At 39.3% G+C, this 15,992-nt stretch overlaps 1 protein-coding gene across 4 annotated transcripts in view; it reads right to left on the bottom strand.

Moving 5' to 3' along the window:
* The window catches only part of ELMO1 (engulfment and cell motility 1), a 322,964-nt gene that overhangs the window by 177,120 nt on the left and 129,852 nt on the right, over positions 1-15,992 (bottom strand). The window lies entirely within an intron of this gene.

The raw sequence follows: 15,992 nt of genomic DNA, 5'->3' as shown, positions 1-15,992 counted from the left end.
AGCTCTTTTTGCTGAGCAGAAAAAATCTTAACAAGGAAATGGTCCATGCCTCAAGGAACTTTAAAGCCAAATACAAACACTGAGGTTGACACGTCAGTCATTCACTTCTGTAGCTATGGAATGGAGTTTCCCAAAGACTGACTGCTTTAGAAGCACAGATCTCCAAGTCTTTCATGGCAAATAGACTCCTCGGTGGTACTACAGACTAAAAGTACTACTTACATGAAAATGCAGGTATGTAAGCAAACAGCCACCAAAACACCTATTTATACAACTGCTATGGAACAATTTCAAATAAACCATGAAAAAGAGAAAAAACTACTAGATTCAAAAGCTATATTAAGTCTATTGGATCCTGTGGACTCCTGAATACAAAGGGCCTCGGACAAAAGTGTATGAAATTAAACAGATTCACCTTATGGAATTCAGGTAAATTTTTTGTTACATTCTCAATCTAAGAATTTCAACTATGGGATTAATGAATGAGCATACCAAATATAACCAAAACTTGTTAGTTTCTACACACACCTACAGATTTCAAATGTTCAGTTTCACACTTGAATGTAGTTCAACATTTGGATATGAACATTTGCCTGGCTACAGACAGGCTCGAAAACACCAGAGAAGTTGCTCAGACAAAGACCTGAGAGTATGACTCCATCAAAAAATGCCTATCGTCTGCTATGCTCTTTTATAAGCATCACCTTTGCAATGTCTCCAGCTCCACTGATCATTCTGACACAGAAAGATTTCCCTAGTCACTTTGCGATGGCATTTCTATTCTGCAAGACCCATCTGACAGAGACTTTAAAACTGCATTTACTAGCAGAAAACTGACTGCCAAAAGATCAGCACAGATTTCTTCTTCCATCAGTCTGTTTCTGCTGTGTGCTCAGGGTCTGATCCACCCACCTCACTGACAAAAGCATGGGGTTTACTACTTTTCCTCCTGTTGAGAATCTCAGGCCATAAAGTTGTAGAAAAGTGAGATTCCACTCTCTTGCCCGTCTGACTTTTAGTTGTATGATAGTGTTTAACCCCAGCTGGCAACTAAGCCCCATGCAGCTGCTCGCTCGCTCCCCACACAGTGGGATGGGGGAGAGAATTGGAAGAGCAAAAGTGAGAAAACTCATGGGCTGAGATAAAGACAGTTTAACACGTAAAGCAAAAGCCACACACACGAGCAAAGCAAAACAAGGAATTCTTTCACCACTTCCCATGGGCAGGCAGGTGTTCAGCCATCTCCAGAAAAGCAGGGCTCCATCACGCATAATGGTGACTTGGGAAGACAAACACCATCACTCCGAATGTCCCCCCCTTCCTCCTTCTTCCCCCAGCTTTATGTACTAAGCATGACATCATATGGCCTGGAATACCCCTTTGGTCAGTTGGGGTTGGCTGTCCCAGCTGTGTCCCCTCCCAATTCCTTGTGCCCCCTCCAGCCTACTTGCTGCTGGGGTGGGGTGAGAAGCAGAAAAGGCCTTGACTCTGTGCAAGCACTGCTCAGCAACAGCCAAAACATCCCTGTGTTATCAACACTGTTTTCAGCACAAATCCAAAACAACGCCCCATACTAGCTACTATGAAGAAAATTAACGTTATTCTAGTCAAAAACCAGGACAGATAGGTTGGTTTTAGCTAATCAATAATTTATAGTCACATGAAAGATCAGAAGTATTAGAAAGCAAAAATTATACGTGAACATGACTGCTGCAACTTTAAAAGCAGACAAAGATTTTGAAGATGGCATGCACAACTTGTGCATTTTACATCTCTGGCTTAAGAGATCCGGTGTACAAGCAAAACAATTATAGGCTAATCATTTTGCAATATGGAATCCTAGATTTTATATGGAAATATCTATGCAGTAGATGTTTCAGAAGGGTAGTAGTCTAGGGCAGGGAAACAAAGGCTTACTGAGTTGTGTTTTCGAAAAAACTCATCTTTTTTAAACTTTTTTTTTTTTTTTTTTTTTACATTCATCTGAATGACAAAAGAAGCCCTTCATGGCTATTCCCCAACTCCACCTTCCGTCTTCCAGATGTGATATATTTATCAGTCAGAACATTTAAAATCAGTACAAGACTGCTTCACACATGTCACAAGCCCAACAGACTTCAGCTTCTTGGAGAAGAAAACTTCCCTTCCTACAATTTTCAAGCATTCCCAAAAGTGCATTTTAAGAGAGGCTGAGTCTGGCAGACACACAAAAGCTCCCGCACCTGCCCTAAACCCAGCATGAGTATATTAGCAGGACCTTCTATACATCTGACACCACCTTCATTTTGGGCATAAAGCAGAAGTCCTGGGGAACACCACTTGATGCTTAGCCTTACCATGAGGTCCATTTCCTTGAGAAAGCTCTTGGGAAGCTGCCTACAAGGAACCATACAGCACCAGTTTTACAACAGCTTTTGCAAGTAGAACATCAGCATAGGGCTGCACATACTCTCTTGACCCCCATGCTATAGCATAGCACAGGCAGAGTATACTTGGACAAATACCTGGCAAGCAGAGAGAGTATCAAGACCCATCTACCTTTCTCCAGCTATTAAAATACTAGCACTCATTTTGCTGGTGTTTACAAAGAATGTTAAAATAAAAGCAGGACACTGAAATAAAAAGGCTGACCTACTGTTGCTTGAATAGTTCTTTCCTTCATCCCATTCATTCTACATCTCAAATTACATAGACAAGTCAAGAGAAAACAGCAAGGGCATGAAAAATCTCACCACGTTTAGTAAGGATAATTCATTTTGTCTCTTACCATCACTACTAGTTCCATGTTCAATCAGAAAAGCCACCTCTCCATCACTTACTAATTTTTCTCCAAGTCAAGCCTATAAACCCAGCTATTTTCAGTTGCTTGAAACAAAAGTTTCTGCCACTTTGGGTGCCAGGATAACTAGGGCTTGATCTTCAGCTCTGTTAAGTCAAATAACTGGACATCTGCCAGCTGATGGTAGCTGAGGTTCCACAGGACAGTTCTGGCATGTGTGAGACAATAAATTATCTTCAATTATTCTTCAAATTCAAAAAGAATGCCAGCTGCTTTGTTCCCTTCCTTCTTCCTCCCTCCCCCTAAAATCATCCTTTTCTTAACATGTTGAATGTTTGTGGTTGAAATATTAATTTACCGAGAGTGGGTTTAGAAATGAGATACAAAACTAAATTATCTAAAATGCTGTAGTGAATAATTCAGAAGTATGCAAACACCCCCACCTACAACATAATTTATTAAATATATGGAACACAACACTTCAGGCATATTAGTTGCATCTGTTTAGTATAACGTCTATTGCATTTTTCTCTTTCTAAAAAGACAAGAGTAAGAAATACAAATGGAACAACTTTGTTACATCCAATTTTTCAGGTAATTTTTTATTTTTTCCACTAGACTGAGTAATATCTGTGCATCTTTCTGCTCCAGCATCTGAGCGGTATTTAGCAGCTTGCGCTCTTAAACCAAACATATTAAGATACCAAAAGCATCAAGAATTTGTTAGCCAGCTTAGTAGTGTACTGTGGAAATGAAAATTCATTCTTCTGGGTAAGATATAAACCCAAAATCATGTCTGCTTATGCCATTTTAAAAAAAAAAAAATAAAAAAAATCACATGGCACGTTTCACAAGATTACAGCTATTCCGGATAAATTCCAGTGCAGTAATTTTATTCAGACAACCTAGCATTCCCATGCAGTCCTAGCTGTGTAAAGCTTTCTTCTCTGTCCTGAAAGGCTCCACTGTCTTACTTTTGGCTTCCAAGGCAATCTCTGAGGGATGTATAGATTTCAGTCATAAGAAAGTGTGCTCGCACTGAGATGCCTAATCACAGCAATGGTGTACTGTCTGTAGGTAACTGGAATAAGCACCACTTGTTCCTTATATTATTCCTAACAACAGTATCTGCCACATGAATATGCTGAAGCATAGAAACCATGGATTTCCTCGCATTCCTAGCCTATTAAGGTACAAACTTTTTATTTCTGTCTTGACAGATATTGATGGCTTATCACAGATTTTGCATCAGTGTATGTACAGCTATGTAAATCGGTTGCCAAGTCATGCTAGTTTGCCCTGAAAGCTGCTTGCAGTAGGTGCTAGACCTTGTAATAGCTGTTCTACACAGAAAAGCAAACTTCTGTTTTCCCAATCCCAAAGCAGCACAGGTGAAACGCCATTCTGCACACCTCACTTCTGTAGGTTTGTATGACAAAATCACTACCGAAGTTCCCAGGGAGGAATTAGGACTGTAAAAGAACGGATAATAGAAGAACTTCAGAACATCGGAAGAGTCCAATTTCAATGGTGTCGATCTAAAATGAACCCTCTCAAAACTGGTCATATTTTTTCCTACAGAAAAAGGAACAATACACTACAAAGATAGTGCCAAGGACAGTAATCACTTTCTTCCATCTTCAATACTTGTACTTACTCATTTTCTTTTTCCTTTTAAATCTAAACCATGGTTCTGTGGGCTAGGAAGGAAAGCAATCACCTGGTTCTACAGCACCTACACAAAAACTTTGCCTGGATCAAATGAGGAAATCACAGTAGTACATATATGGATGTTTGTTCCTAAGAACTTAAGACCAAGAGAGTGGGAACTTTTTAAGTGATGTTCACGGTGAATTACGAATTGATAAACTTATGTTGGAAGTATCAACGAGCACACAACCTCACCATTTACCCCTTCCCTAAATAATCCTGAAGTTTAGCACGCAAAATGTTCCCATCTGTTCATTTACACAAGAATTAAAAATATGAAAAAATGCTAGATTTAAAAAAAAAATTGTGAAGAGGTAGTCAGCTAAAATTCTTAATGAGGAAGTAATTTTGTCTTTTTATTTAACAGCACTATATTCAAAGAGATGATGATGCACACAACTTCTACCATCCAATTTAATAAGACATAACAGTGACTTGGGAATCTTCAACTTCTATGTATTCAGTGAAAGCAAGAACTAACAAACAGATTTGTTTTTCTCTTGATAACTCTTTAAATATGCAAATGCACATTTTTTTCTTCCAAAGACAATTTTTTAAATTTTCCAACAGAACTGTATGATAGAATGAAAATGTATGTGGAAGATCCCTGAATTTAAAAAAATAGTAGTAATAAAAACAGTCTACCTCAAGTCAGAAGTATCCAAAGCTCAGCAACTCTCTGTCTTTGAAAGAATAAGCAGAAAATCTTTTAAGATACTTTTAGTGCAAGTCATTTAAATCACATCTCCGTTACCCCACCACATGTAAAGAACTCCAGTATATTTATACTGGATATAGTTTTTATAGAGACTTACAAATTATGTTTGCATACAACAATGGTAGTTTTTCCTTTAACTAACATATGTCTAGCTTTTTTCCAGCTTCGTGTTTCAGCAAATATTTGGCCATTTCTACCTGCTTAACTTTTTTTTTCTGTAATGACAGCTTTGCAATACGTATTAGTAGACTGCAAATGTCATCCTCCAATAATAAAACTCAGTCCAATCTATGTAACATGTTAAGCAACAGCCTTTCTGGATCAAGTTTGACCTCACCAATATAAAACTGACCTTCTAAATAGCAAAGAAATCATAAGCACGATCTGCACAAAATTTGCCCTATAAATGATTAAAAAAAAAAATAATTCATAATTTGACTACTGTATTCCCTTAGTTCACTGAGCTACTAGGTAATCTCATGTAAAGCACCGCAGAGCTCTACGTAAGTCACCACCAGAAATCTGACCCAATCATGAATGGATGCTATGGTGATCAGAATTGCAAAAATCCGAATGTTACGGTAGCCTAACTAAATCAGTTAAAATCATCAGATGAAACATAACAGGGCATGTCAAAAGACAAGCACTGTGTGTTTTCAGCCATGAATAAATTATACGTCGTAGAGCAAGACAAAAAGCTCTTGCATAATTCTTTGTATTTTATACATACCTATATTACAGTTTTACAGTTTCATGGAGCTAATGCTTTAGATTCCGAGATCTTAAGCCCTATGAACTGCCAATAGTTTAAAAGCTTAAAAGAATCTAAAATGAGTGCTATAACTTAAGAGTGATCACATCTTGTCCAATGCATGACAACTATGAATGACATTTCAGGTTTTAGTTTAGTTAACAAGAACAGACTTTAAAGTTGGATACATGTTTAGCACTTCACAGATTGTTGACTTCTTATTATTGAAGTAATGTTTTTTGGGCAAATGAAGTTATCAAGCAGTAACAGCTCATGTAGTCTCTCAGTGATATTTAAAATGAATCAATGGGACATGGTCATTTCAATTACATTTTTTCAGCATGGGAAATTACTACCAGATACCTCCTAGTATCCACTAAGTTTACAGAATAACTGAATAAGCAGTCAAACATCCACTAGCAGATCTAGCTAGACTAGGTCGACAAACTAAAAGCCACACTAGTTTATTACTACTCCACACTTGAGATTACCAGTTCATTTACCATCCATGTCAGCAGACCCCGACAGATTTCCTGGCCCAAGCTTTTGGGCAACGTCAGTCCACTTCTGATGAAACTGCTGCTGGACAAGGCATGAGCTAATCCAGACAGCTTTGACTACAGTGAATTAGGGAGCTTTCCCAGGAGACTTTCTACAGGCTCAACTGAAAGGATGTGAGGCAGGTATCCCTCCAGCCAGGGCAGCTGGAGAGCAACCAAGGGCTACAGCTTTTCAGGCAGCTCCAGCTTTTCCAAAATCATGACAGAAGTATACTACCCATGTCCTGGCCAGCAAGCAATTTTTGTGTTGTTTGAACTACAGCAGTCAAGAAGTACACCAGAATAAACTGGCATGGAGTATCCCCAACCTAAAAAGAAACAGTGTTATAAATATAGGCCTTTTTATGACCTTGGAACATGTCAAGAGATCAACTCGTTTAATTTTAAGTGTCATTAAAGCAGTTTGCCTTTTCTACATAGATAGGATCTAAGGCATGAATTCTCAGCTTGTCCAGCAGGTTAATTATCAAGCTAGCAAGAAGACAGTGATGTGAGAAAACAGTGTGAACAGTGCTAGCAGGAACAGCAAGCCAATAAAATTAATCCATAAACTTGAATATTGTAAATAAATACAGATTAAATGTTTGCAACTAGATGGAAGTCAGACATAGCAGAATCAAAATCTACCCGAGTAATTTTATCTCTGTGAATCCTATCAGATGTAAAAATTAGTTAGACTTGGTGTTCCTAAGTCCAATTGTGGCATGAAAAGCCTCTTTTGAGTTCAGCTAAGCTTAATGTCTGTTGAGTAAGGTACACTGTGACTACCACTCGTTATTTAAGCATAATGGCTGGCACTGTTGGTATATTGGTATACAAGCATTAACGGTCCTGACTGATGGTTCAAAGACTACTTATTAAGCAGAAATTTAGAGCTCTTCAACAGGCATTTTGTATAAAAGTTAAGGAAATGGTACAAAATAGTTAACAAGTGTACATATATATATATTTTGGCATATGACCAAAAGACACGAATTGTATAGCCTATCAACAAGAAATAAAAAGGTCTAGAGATTCTTTTTTTAAGTAAAATGAAAGGTCCAAAATCAAGTTATGCCAAATTGTGAGCTGCTTGAATTAGAGTCTTCTAAGCATAAGACTCCCAGGAGAGCATCTTCTTGATTGTTTTAGTTACACTTCAGGCAGTTTTATCTAAACTTGACCTTTCTGACATAACATTATTCTCTGTAATTAAGGGGCATTATTTAAAACACCTTTCAGTTGTGGTTTCTTTTAGAGGAAAAATTACTTAAATTATAAGCAATCTAGTAAAATTGACATGACCCAGCAATGTGCGCCTGCAGTCCAGAAACCCAACTGTATCCTGGGCTGCATCAAGAGAAGCGTGACCAGCAGGTCTAGGGAGGGGATTCTCCCCCTCTACTCCACTCTCATGAGACCCCACCTGCAGTACTGCGTTCAGCTCTGGGGTCCCCAACACAAGAACAACATGGACCTGTTGGAGCGAGTCCAGAGGAGGGCCACGAAGATGATCAGAGGGCTGGAGCACCTCTCCTATGAAGAAAGGCTGAGAGAGTTGGGGTTGTTCAGCCTGGAGAACAGAAGGCTCCAGGGAGACCCTATAGCAGCCTTCCAGTACTTAAAGGGGGCCTACACGAAAGCCAGAGAGGGACTTTCTACAAGGACATGTAGCGATGGGACAAGGGGTAATGGCTTTAAACTGGAAGAGGGTAGATTTAGATTAGATGTAAGGAGGAAGTTCTTCACTGTGAGGGTGGGGAGGCACTGGAACAGGTTGCCTAGAGAAGTTGTGGATGCCCCATCCCGGGATGTGTTCAAGGCCAGGTTGGATGAGGCTTTGAGCAACCTGCTCTAGTGGAAGGTGTCCGTGCCCATGGCAGGGGGGTTGGAACCAGATGATCTTTCAGGTCCCTTCCAACCCAAACCATTCTACGATTCTATGAAAATTAGGGTAAAAATAATGATAAGAATTTTCCTGAGGATGTATATCTACAGGGAACCCACATGAGAAGCAGCCCACTTAATTGCTGCAGTTGCCTGTCCCATACATCATCACTCAGAAGACTTGAGTGAAACTCCAAATGGGATCCTTCCTGCTGTAACAACTATCAGCTCCAGTAAAGGGTATGATGTTTACATACAATGGTAGGCATGGCACAACCACAGAACAAGAAGATTGGCACTCCAATTGTGAATTATAAAAAGCAGTGAATTATACTTCCCTTGGAACTCCATTAATAACAATGACTGCGGTGGCTGGGGCCATCCCTGCATTCTCACAAGCCATGTTGCTTTGAGAATGGTGAGCTTTGCAAGGAACCTAAACCCAGTGCCAAGTATCATAAGGTTAAGTTGGGATAGGTCTTGCTCTCCCTTTACATATTTCTGTAGAAAGGTTTCACGTTTTTCTTTTTCAAGCAAGCTACCTAAAATAGTCGTCATGCAAAAGGAAAGGGACAGGCTGTGTTTAGTTCAAATAAAGAGTAGAGAGAAGTCAACCCTGTGTCTGAGAAAACTCCACTTCAAAATGAATCAGAATCTACTGGCTGCCTGGCAGCCAGATACAACAGCTATCAAAATTTAAAACCAAGGAACTTAGCTGAAATGTCATCTGCAGCTAGGCATATGGACTCGCAGTCCTAGGTAAAAAAGCCTGCTGCCAGTACGGAGCTCTGGGGTTCACACACTGCCACTTCTTTTATTACCTGGGACCAGGTCAAGTTTCCAGTAACCACAGAGGACAAGCTGAAAACTAATCTACAGTAAAGGAACTGTCAACATCTATGATATTTTAGCTACCTTTGTATGTGGGGATGTACATCCAAAATGACTAGCTCTATGGTCAAATCTTCCCTCTGCTTGAGGTTCAAACAGCCAAGCTTTGTAGATATCAGAGACAGGTATGGAAAAAAGGATCAATCCCTCATAAAACCTTTGAGTCTGTACTTCTGTCTTAAGTCAACAATAGCCTATGCCCATCCTACAGCATACCCTTATCTGCCCTCAGTAGTGAGGTAATAAAAAAAAAAAAAAAAAAAAGAGACAAAAACCCACAGGATCCATTTACTGGGGAATTTCAGTTCACTTGACTTTCATTTTTCTTTGCCTCCCTCTACAGAAATGTGAAGTTTTTGTGACTAGAGCTGTGTTCTGCAAAATGCAAATATGTTTTGCATATCTGGGCATTGTTCTGCTCTGCCTCCAGTTTCCTCCAGACAGACATCAAAAAGAGGATGGAGCTGCACCAAAATGTAGGAAGATTTAAGAAAATGAAGTAATTTTTAAAAGAACACATACCATTGCCACTTAGGTAGGGGCTGTGTAACAAGCTGACCACATTGAACAATCAAAATATTCAGAATTCAGATACAAAGGTGTTTTTAATTTGGGGAAATAATTCAGTTATTCACAAGTGAGTTGCTTTTCTCCCCCTGGTCTTTTAATTCATTCACAGGCCTAAGTTAATGAAATCACACATTCAAAGAGAATGTCTGCAATTCTTTGTAACTGAAGAAAATCTAAATACTTTGTGTGCTATGCTATTCACTGTCCCTTAAATCTTACAACAGGCAAAAAAACCCATGAGGAATGAGAGGAGGGGGAACAGAGAGATATGTACATTTAAGTAACATACATATCTGCATGCATGCATACACTGGAAAATTGCATAGGCTTAAAAAAAGTTATTTGCACTAACATTACATTGAATTTACATTGTTTCACAAAACGACCATCACTTCAATATCAAGGAAGGGTTTGCGTGAAATCAGCTATCCAAGTCAAGCCTTGTGAAACAGATGAAGCCCACACTACAAATGAAAAGACATCATTATGTCTGACCCATTTTGGGGGGCCTGTTTCTTCATCTTATTTTTTTATACACAAATTCTGAAGCACGTGCAGTACATAATATCCAGAGAAAGATGTCCAAGATCCATCTCTAAGACAAGGAATCAGAAAATGATTAGCAGTAAAAGAACTATTCTGTCATGATAACACTTGAAACAAACTACTCAGCCCTACTACATTCAAATCCATGGAGCCTGCCTGCCCCCACGAGTTTATAACTGGGATACTGATAGTAAATGAGCAGCAAACAAGAAAACAATACAGTAAAATCATACATAATATATAAAAAAACATATGCCAGAAATGCAGTGTCCCATTGCCCCTAATTTTAAATTAGAACATTTACATTTGTTAGCGGATTTTCTTCGAAAGAGGCATACTTTTTCAAATCACAAGGAGTTTAAGATTTTTATCTTCCAATTTCACAATTAAAAATATTGGAAAGGTATAAAAATATAAAAAACCTTTTATCCTTGCTCCACAAAATAACAGAACTTATCCTATCATTAAGAAACTGATTTAAAGGATGATTCCTCCAACTAATATTTATAGTAAGCAAAAAGTGATCAAATAAAGTATTTAAAAAAATCAAACCACAAAATGTTTGAGATTATACAGAGTCAGTTCATTCCCACAGACACACAACCACAGACATTTCATTCTGATCAGTTTTAACTTCATTCTTAAAGTGATATTGAAAGGTCAAAAAAGGTTGGTAGCCCATCAAAATGGGAGTTTTTTTAATTATTTTTTTTTCTTTTTTTCTTTCTTTCTTCTAAATCTGTTCTCCTCTGGAAGGACTAAAACTAAGCGGAATTCAGCAGTATACGGTAAAAGGCTGGTTTATTCATTCCAACAATGTGCAAATTGTTGGATGCCCATAGCTGCTGACAAACAATCCTGGTAAGTCACATGCAGCTGCGTGGTAAACAAGAACAGCAGCTTTAACATATGGATTTGCTGGCCCCCGTTGTTGGCCACTGTAACGATGCATCTGACCCAGGTGCCTCCTCCTGCGCAATTATTGGCTCAGATCAAAGTACCAAGTTAATATAAACTTAGTAGCTCCTCTAATACACAGATATTATCCATTGTGCGTGTTACAACCTCAGGCTTTCCTGGTTACAACTGATCCATTTTTGTTAGTAAAATAAACTTTCTCAGGTTTTCTCCCAGCCATTTAAAACCTTATGCCTCCAAACAGCAGTAATTCTTTTGCATCCCTCTGTCAGCACTCAGGATCAGCAGACACAGTCTGATGATGAAGAAAAAAAAAGCGCATTATCTTCATTCGGATTTACTGATCAATTCACAGTTTTCATCACCCATCTCCTTTTTTGTCATTCTTCAGTATTTATTCCAGACTGCAATCACACTTGGCTGAGAAGCTATGGAGTCACCTGAAAGCATCTGTCCCTGTGGCCAGAGATCACCTCTCTCCCTCAGGGAGCAGCAGTACCCCAAAGCCATCCTCACCAGCTCTGCCCCACTCACCCGAAAGGAAACCAAGCCGTTCCCCTGCTTGTGCTCAGCAGGCATCTACCTGCACTTCCTCACACTGCTCAAAGTGGTTCAGTGGCCCAACGGAAGAGATATGCAGATCAAATGCTAATCCTGGGGGCTACCCTCCTCTAAGCTATACCAGAGGAGATACCTGCCACACATTGCCTTGAATATCAGCAAATCTAGATGTCATTGTAGAGAGTGGAGTTTCAGCATGAATTCTGCTAAGTTGCAAACCTCAGCGTGCAGTGCTTCGCTCTATGCGCAGCAATCCTATTTCCAACACAGTCCCACGTTTCCACAGCCTAGCACCAAATACACAGCACGACATGAAACTGTGGAATGTTTTGTTTATGGCAAACATAAAACTATGAAACTATGCTTACGGGAGAGAATGCAATAAGTTACACACCTATGGGCACCTAACAGCACCAAGCACAGGATGGCTGTGAGAGCAAGCTTGCGTGGCACCTCGATGATTTCTGTACTTCTGCCTCTCAGGTTTGGACAGAGATTGGTGCTTTGTTGCTCACATTTGCAGAACATGGCCTGAGCTGGCAACCAAACATAAGTTTTTCTGATTAGATCTTTAACTACATTTACAAAATGTCACCTTTTACAGATTTGCAGAGACTGCTGGGGAAAAAAACCTAAAAAATCCAGATTGCAAGAAAGCATCCCTGTCACAGGGCCTACACAAGGCTGAAAAACTCCCAGACGCAGGAACAAACTGAGGGGGAAAAAATAGCTCACCAGTAAGTGTCAGACAGAAAAGAAACTCTACTTACAGTGCATTGTATAACAAACTGTAACATGCAAGCCAAATTAAGTAACTTTTTTTGCCCCCAGAAGTATCATTTATCCTGAACATCAAACATCTGCTGGCATTCACCTGAGAAATAGGAATTTACAGCCCAGAACAGTTATTTCTACTCTCTCTAAGGCTGAAATGATTCTGTACCCATGCAAGTGAGCTGTTGAACAACTTCTGTGAACAACCTACATCTGGTATGACGCCAGTGCCCTCTGCTGCACAGTATTACAAATTAGTTAGCAGCTTTCTTTTAAAATGAGGTTCAGCTGTACTCCCAAGTAACATCAAGCCATATAAAGACAGTAAATCAAGGATTTCTATCTTCAGGTGAATATTAAAAGAAAAACAATCCTGACAGACATATGGTATTACTGTATGTCTTTCTAAGTATTCACTTAGAAAACATTCTGTGAGACTGCCATGTGGAGCTGCATACTGTGAAATAATCTAAAATATTAAGCTAATAAAATTAAAACATTCCTTTGTTTTTCAACAAGTGAAATGGAGACTTTTTTATCAGAAATAAAATAAAAAAAATCCCTTTTCAGACTGAATTATCTCCATATAGATTCAGGAAATTTAACTGTAAAATTAACAACTGGGCTTTCTGATTGCAGCTCCTCCAAATGCCAGTGTAGACTAGTAAAACCCTCAGTTATATCTTTAGTATCATCATCAGTTCATTTATATTTCCTTCCTCTTCCATTCTGTTTTTTTTTTCTTGTAGTCCACATATTTTGTTCACCTTTCTAGTACGGGCTGCAGTACCTCTACTTGTTGCTCTGCCAGAGATCTATTGAGTAGCAATGTTCACAGAAACGTTAGGGAAGCAAGATGTCAAAAGCAAATGGAAACCTGAGAAAGATGTTTAAATTACAAGTAAAACTGGTTGTGCCACCTGCAGTTCAGGTTGTTTGATACTTTCCATTTTTAGACTCTTTTGCTTCTGATACTTTACAACTCTTAAGTGTTAGGACAGAATGCCTAGCATCTTCTTTAGGTTCAAATGCCTTAGCAAGCTTTAACAAATTATTTGATCATTTTTAGGAATGTTCTACTAAGCACTGTATTGCTCTTATTAAATCATTTTTTACACAATTCTTTTGACAAGAAACTCCAACCTCCCCATGCTATGCAGGCAAAACATCTAGTTTAGTAAAAAACTTGTTCTTGTGTCAGTCTTGAAATTCCTTTGGAATGTAAGCTACATTTGGCCACATTATAAAAACCTCAGAAAGAACTGAATTTAACAAGTCTCTTTGGAGCACACACAGTTTTTTCTGAAGACGCTGCATGTCCTGAGCATTCCCTGACCCCATCTTCAAGGCTCAGAGAAAAAGCAAACCAGGAATGAAGTGGAAAGAGTAACTAAATAGAAGGGCACACAGCAATAGTGAGAGGAAAGGGTCAAAGTCAGGCATTTGGGAGTGGGGAGGCTTAGAGGAAGAAGGAGGGCAAGGGTGGTAGGGGACTGTCCTGGTTTCAGCTGGGATAGAGTTAACTGTCTTCCTAGTAGCTGGTACAGTGCTATGTTTTGAGTTCAGTATGTGAAGAATGTTGATAACACTGATGTTTTCAGTTGTTGCTCAGCAGTGTTTAGACTATAGTCAAGGATTTTTCAGCTTCTCATGCCCAGCCAGCGAGAAAGCTGGAGGGGCACAAGAAGTTGGCACAGGACACAGCCAGGGCACCTGACCCAAACTGGCCAACGGTGTATTCCATACCATGGGACGTCCCATCTAGTTTAGGAACTGGGGGGGAGTGAGGGCGGGGAGATCGCCGCTCTGGGACTAACTGGGTGTCGATTGGCAGGTGGTGAGCAATTGCACTGCGCATCATTTGTACAGTCCCATCCTTTTATTGTTGCTGTTGTCATTTTATTAGTGTTACCATTGTTAGTTTCTTCTTTTCTGTTCTATTAAACCATTCTTATCTCAACCCACGGGTTTTGCTTCTTTTCCTGATTTTTCTCTCCCACCCCACGGGGGGGGGCGGGGAGTGAGCGAGCGGCTGTGTGGTGCTTAGTTGCTGGCTGGGGTTAAACCACGACAGGTAGAAAACAAGACAGATGGGAAGGAGAACTGTAATTATCAGCCTAAGGCTGAACAAGAGAAAAAGATCATGACAGAAACACAGGGCAAAGTGTAAAGGAGAAGAAAAGCAGAGGCAGACAGAAGAAATACTGCACACGTATGTAATTAAATGTAACAAAGATGGAAGGGAATGAATTAAGGCTTTAATGACTATCTTATTTCTGCCTTTTCCTAAAATCATTCAACTTTGCTGCTTTTCTAGTACAAAGTGGTGCTGCACTTCTGGTGCACACAATATTAATAAAATACACAAGCATTCCAAACATTTACATCAGTTTAGATGTTTTCATTGGTTTAAGATCACTATTACTTTAGGTCCTGGGCTGTTATTCTCAGTGACTCAATCTTGTTCTTGTGATATTCCTATACACAGCAACAGGATTATACAGATAAATGTTACTCTGAAAACAGGAATGACAAAACTGGTCCTCAAGTTCTGTTTTGTCCCAAATACTTCCAAATAAGTGTTTACAAAAGCAAATACTGTAGTATGAATCTCCAATTGCCTACTTAAAAGGAGATCAAACCCTGAAAGCAGCAGTTGCTATACAACTACACTCTCTCATAACACCTAGAAATAAATATGTATGATTAGCCTTCATCTTTCAAAACTTACCCTGAGGAATAAATTGGTAATGGCTTATTTCTAAACACCCGCTGAAAAACATCAGCTTCAAAACTGAACACCAGAATGGAGAGTGAAGCTTGCAAACAACAGAGAAAAGCAACCTCTAAGTGGTCCTAAGGGTTAAAATGAGAGAAAAAATGCTATATACGTTCCTGTCTTACCCCACTGGTTCAGTATTAAGGGAATTTCAGTGCCAAAGGGCAGACAGTGTGTTTTTTTCTGGTTGTACCATCTGCGAATTTAATTCTGTTAAATAAAAGGACACTCAAATCTATGAATCATGTACTACAATGAGAGGCAAGAAGAAGAATCTCTTTCTGGTGAAGTGCTATTAGACGTGGTTTCTGCTCTGCTGCATGGTGCTTAATTATTAGCTATCATTAATTAATGACAAAGGATTTTACTTTAGAGTGGGCCATTGTTACATACAGAAATATGGCAACTAAACTAAGGGTCAAGGCAAAGCAGCCTCAGCCACTGCATATCTGAATAGCTCAGCAAAAGGAAATCTTCTCAAACTGTTGGGGATTTTTTCCCAGCAACAAGTGATTTCACAAGTTTTGAAACAGTAGGTAGGGAAAGAGAGGGTTGTGGGAGTAGAGAGG

Source organism: Buteo buteo, chromosome 2, assembly GCF_964188355.1.
Source record: "Buteo buteo chromosome 2, bButBut1.hap1.1, whole genome shotgun sequence".
Classification (NCBI taxonomy): domain Eukaryota; kingdom Metazoa; phylum Chordata; class Aves; order Accipitriformes; family Accipitridae; genus Buteo; species Buteo buteo.
Note: the sequence above shows the minus strand (reverse complement) of the source record. Positions and strands in the feature narration are given on the sequence as shown.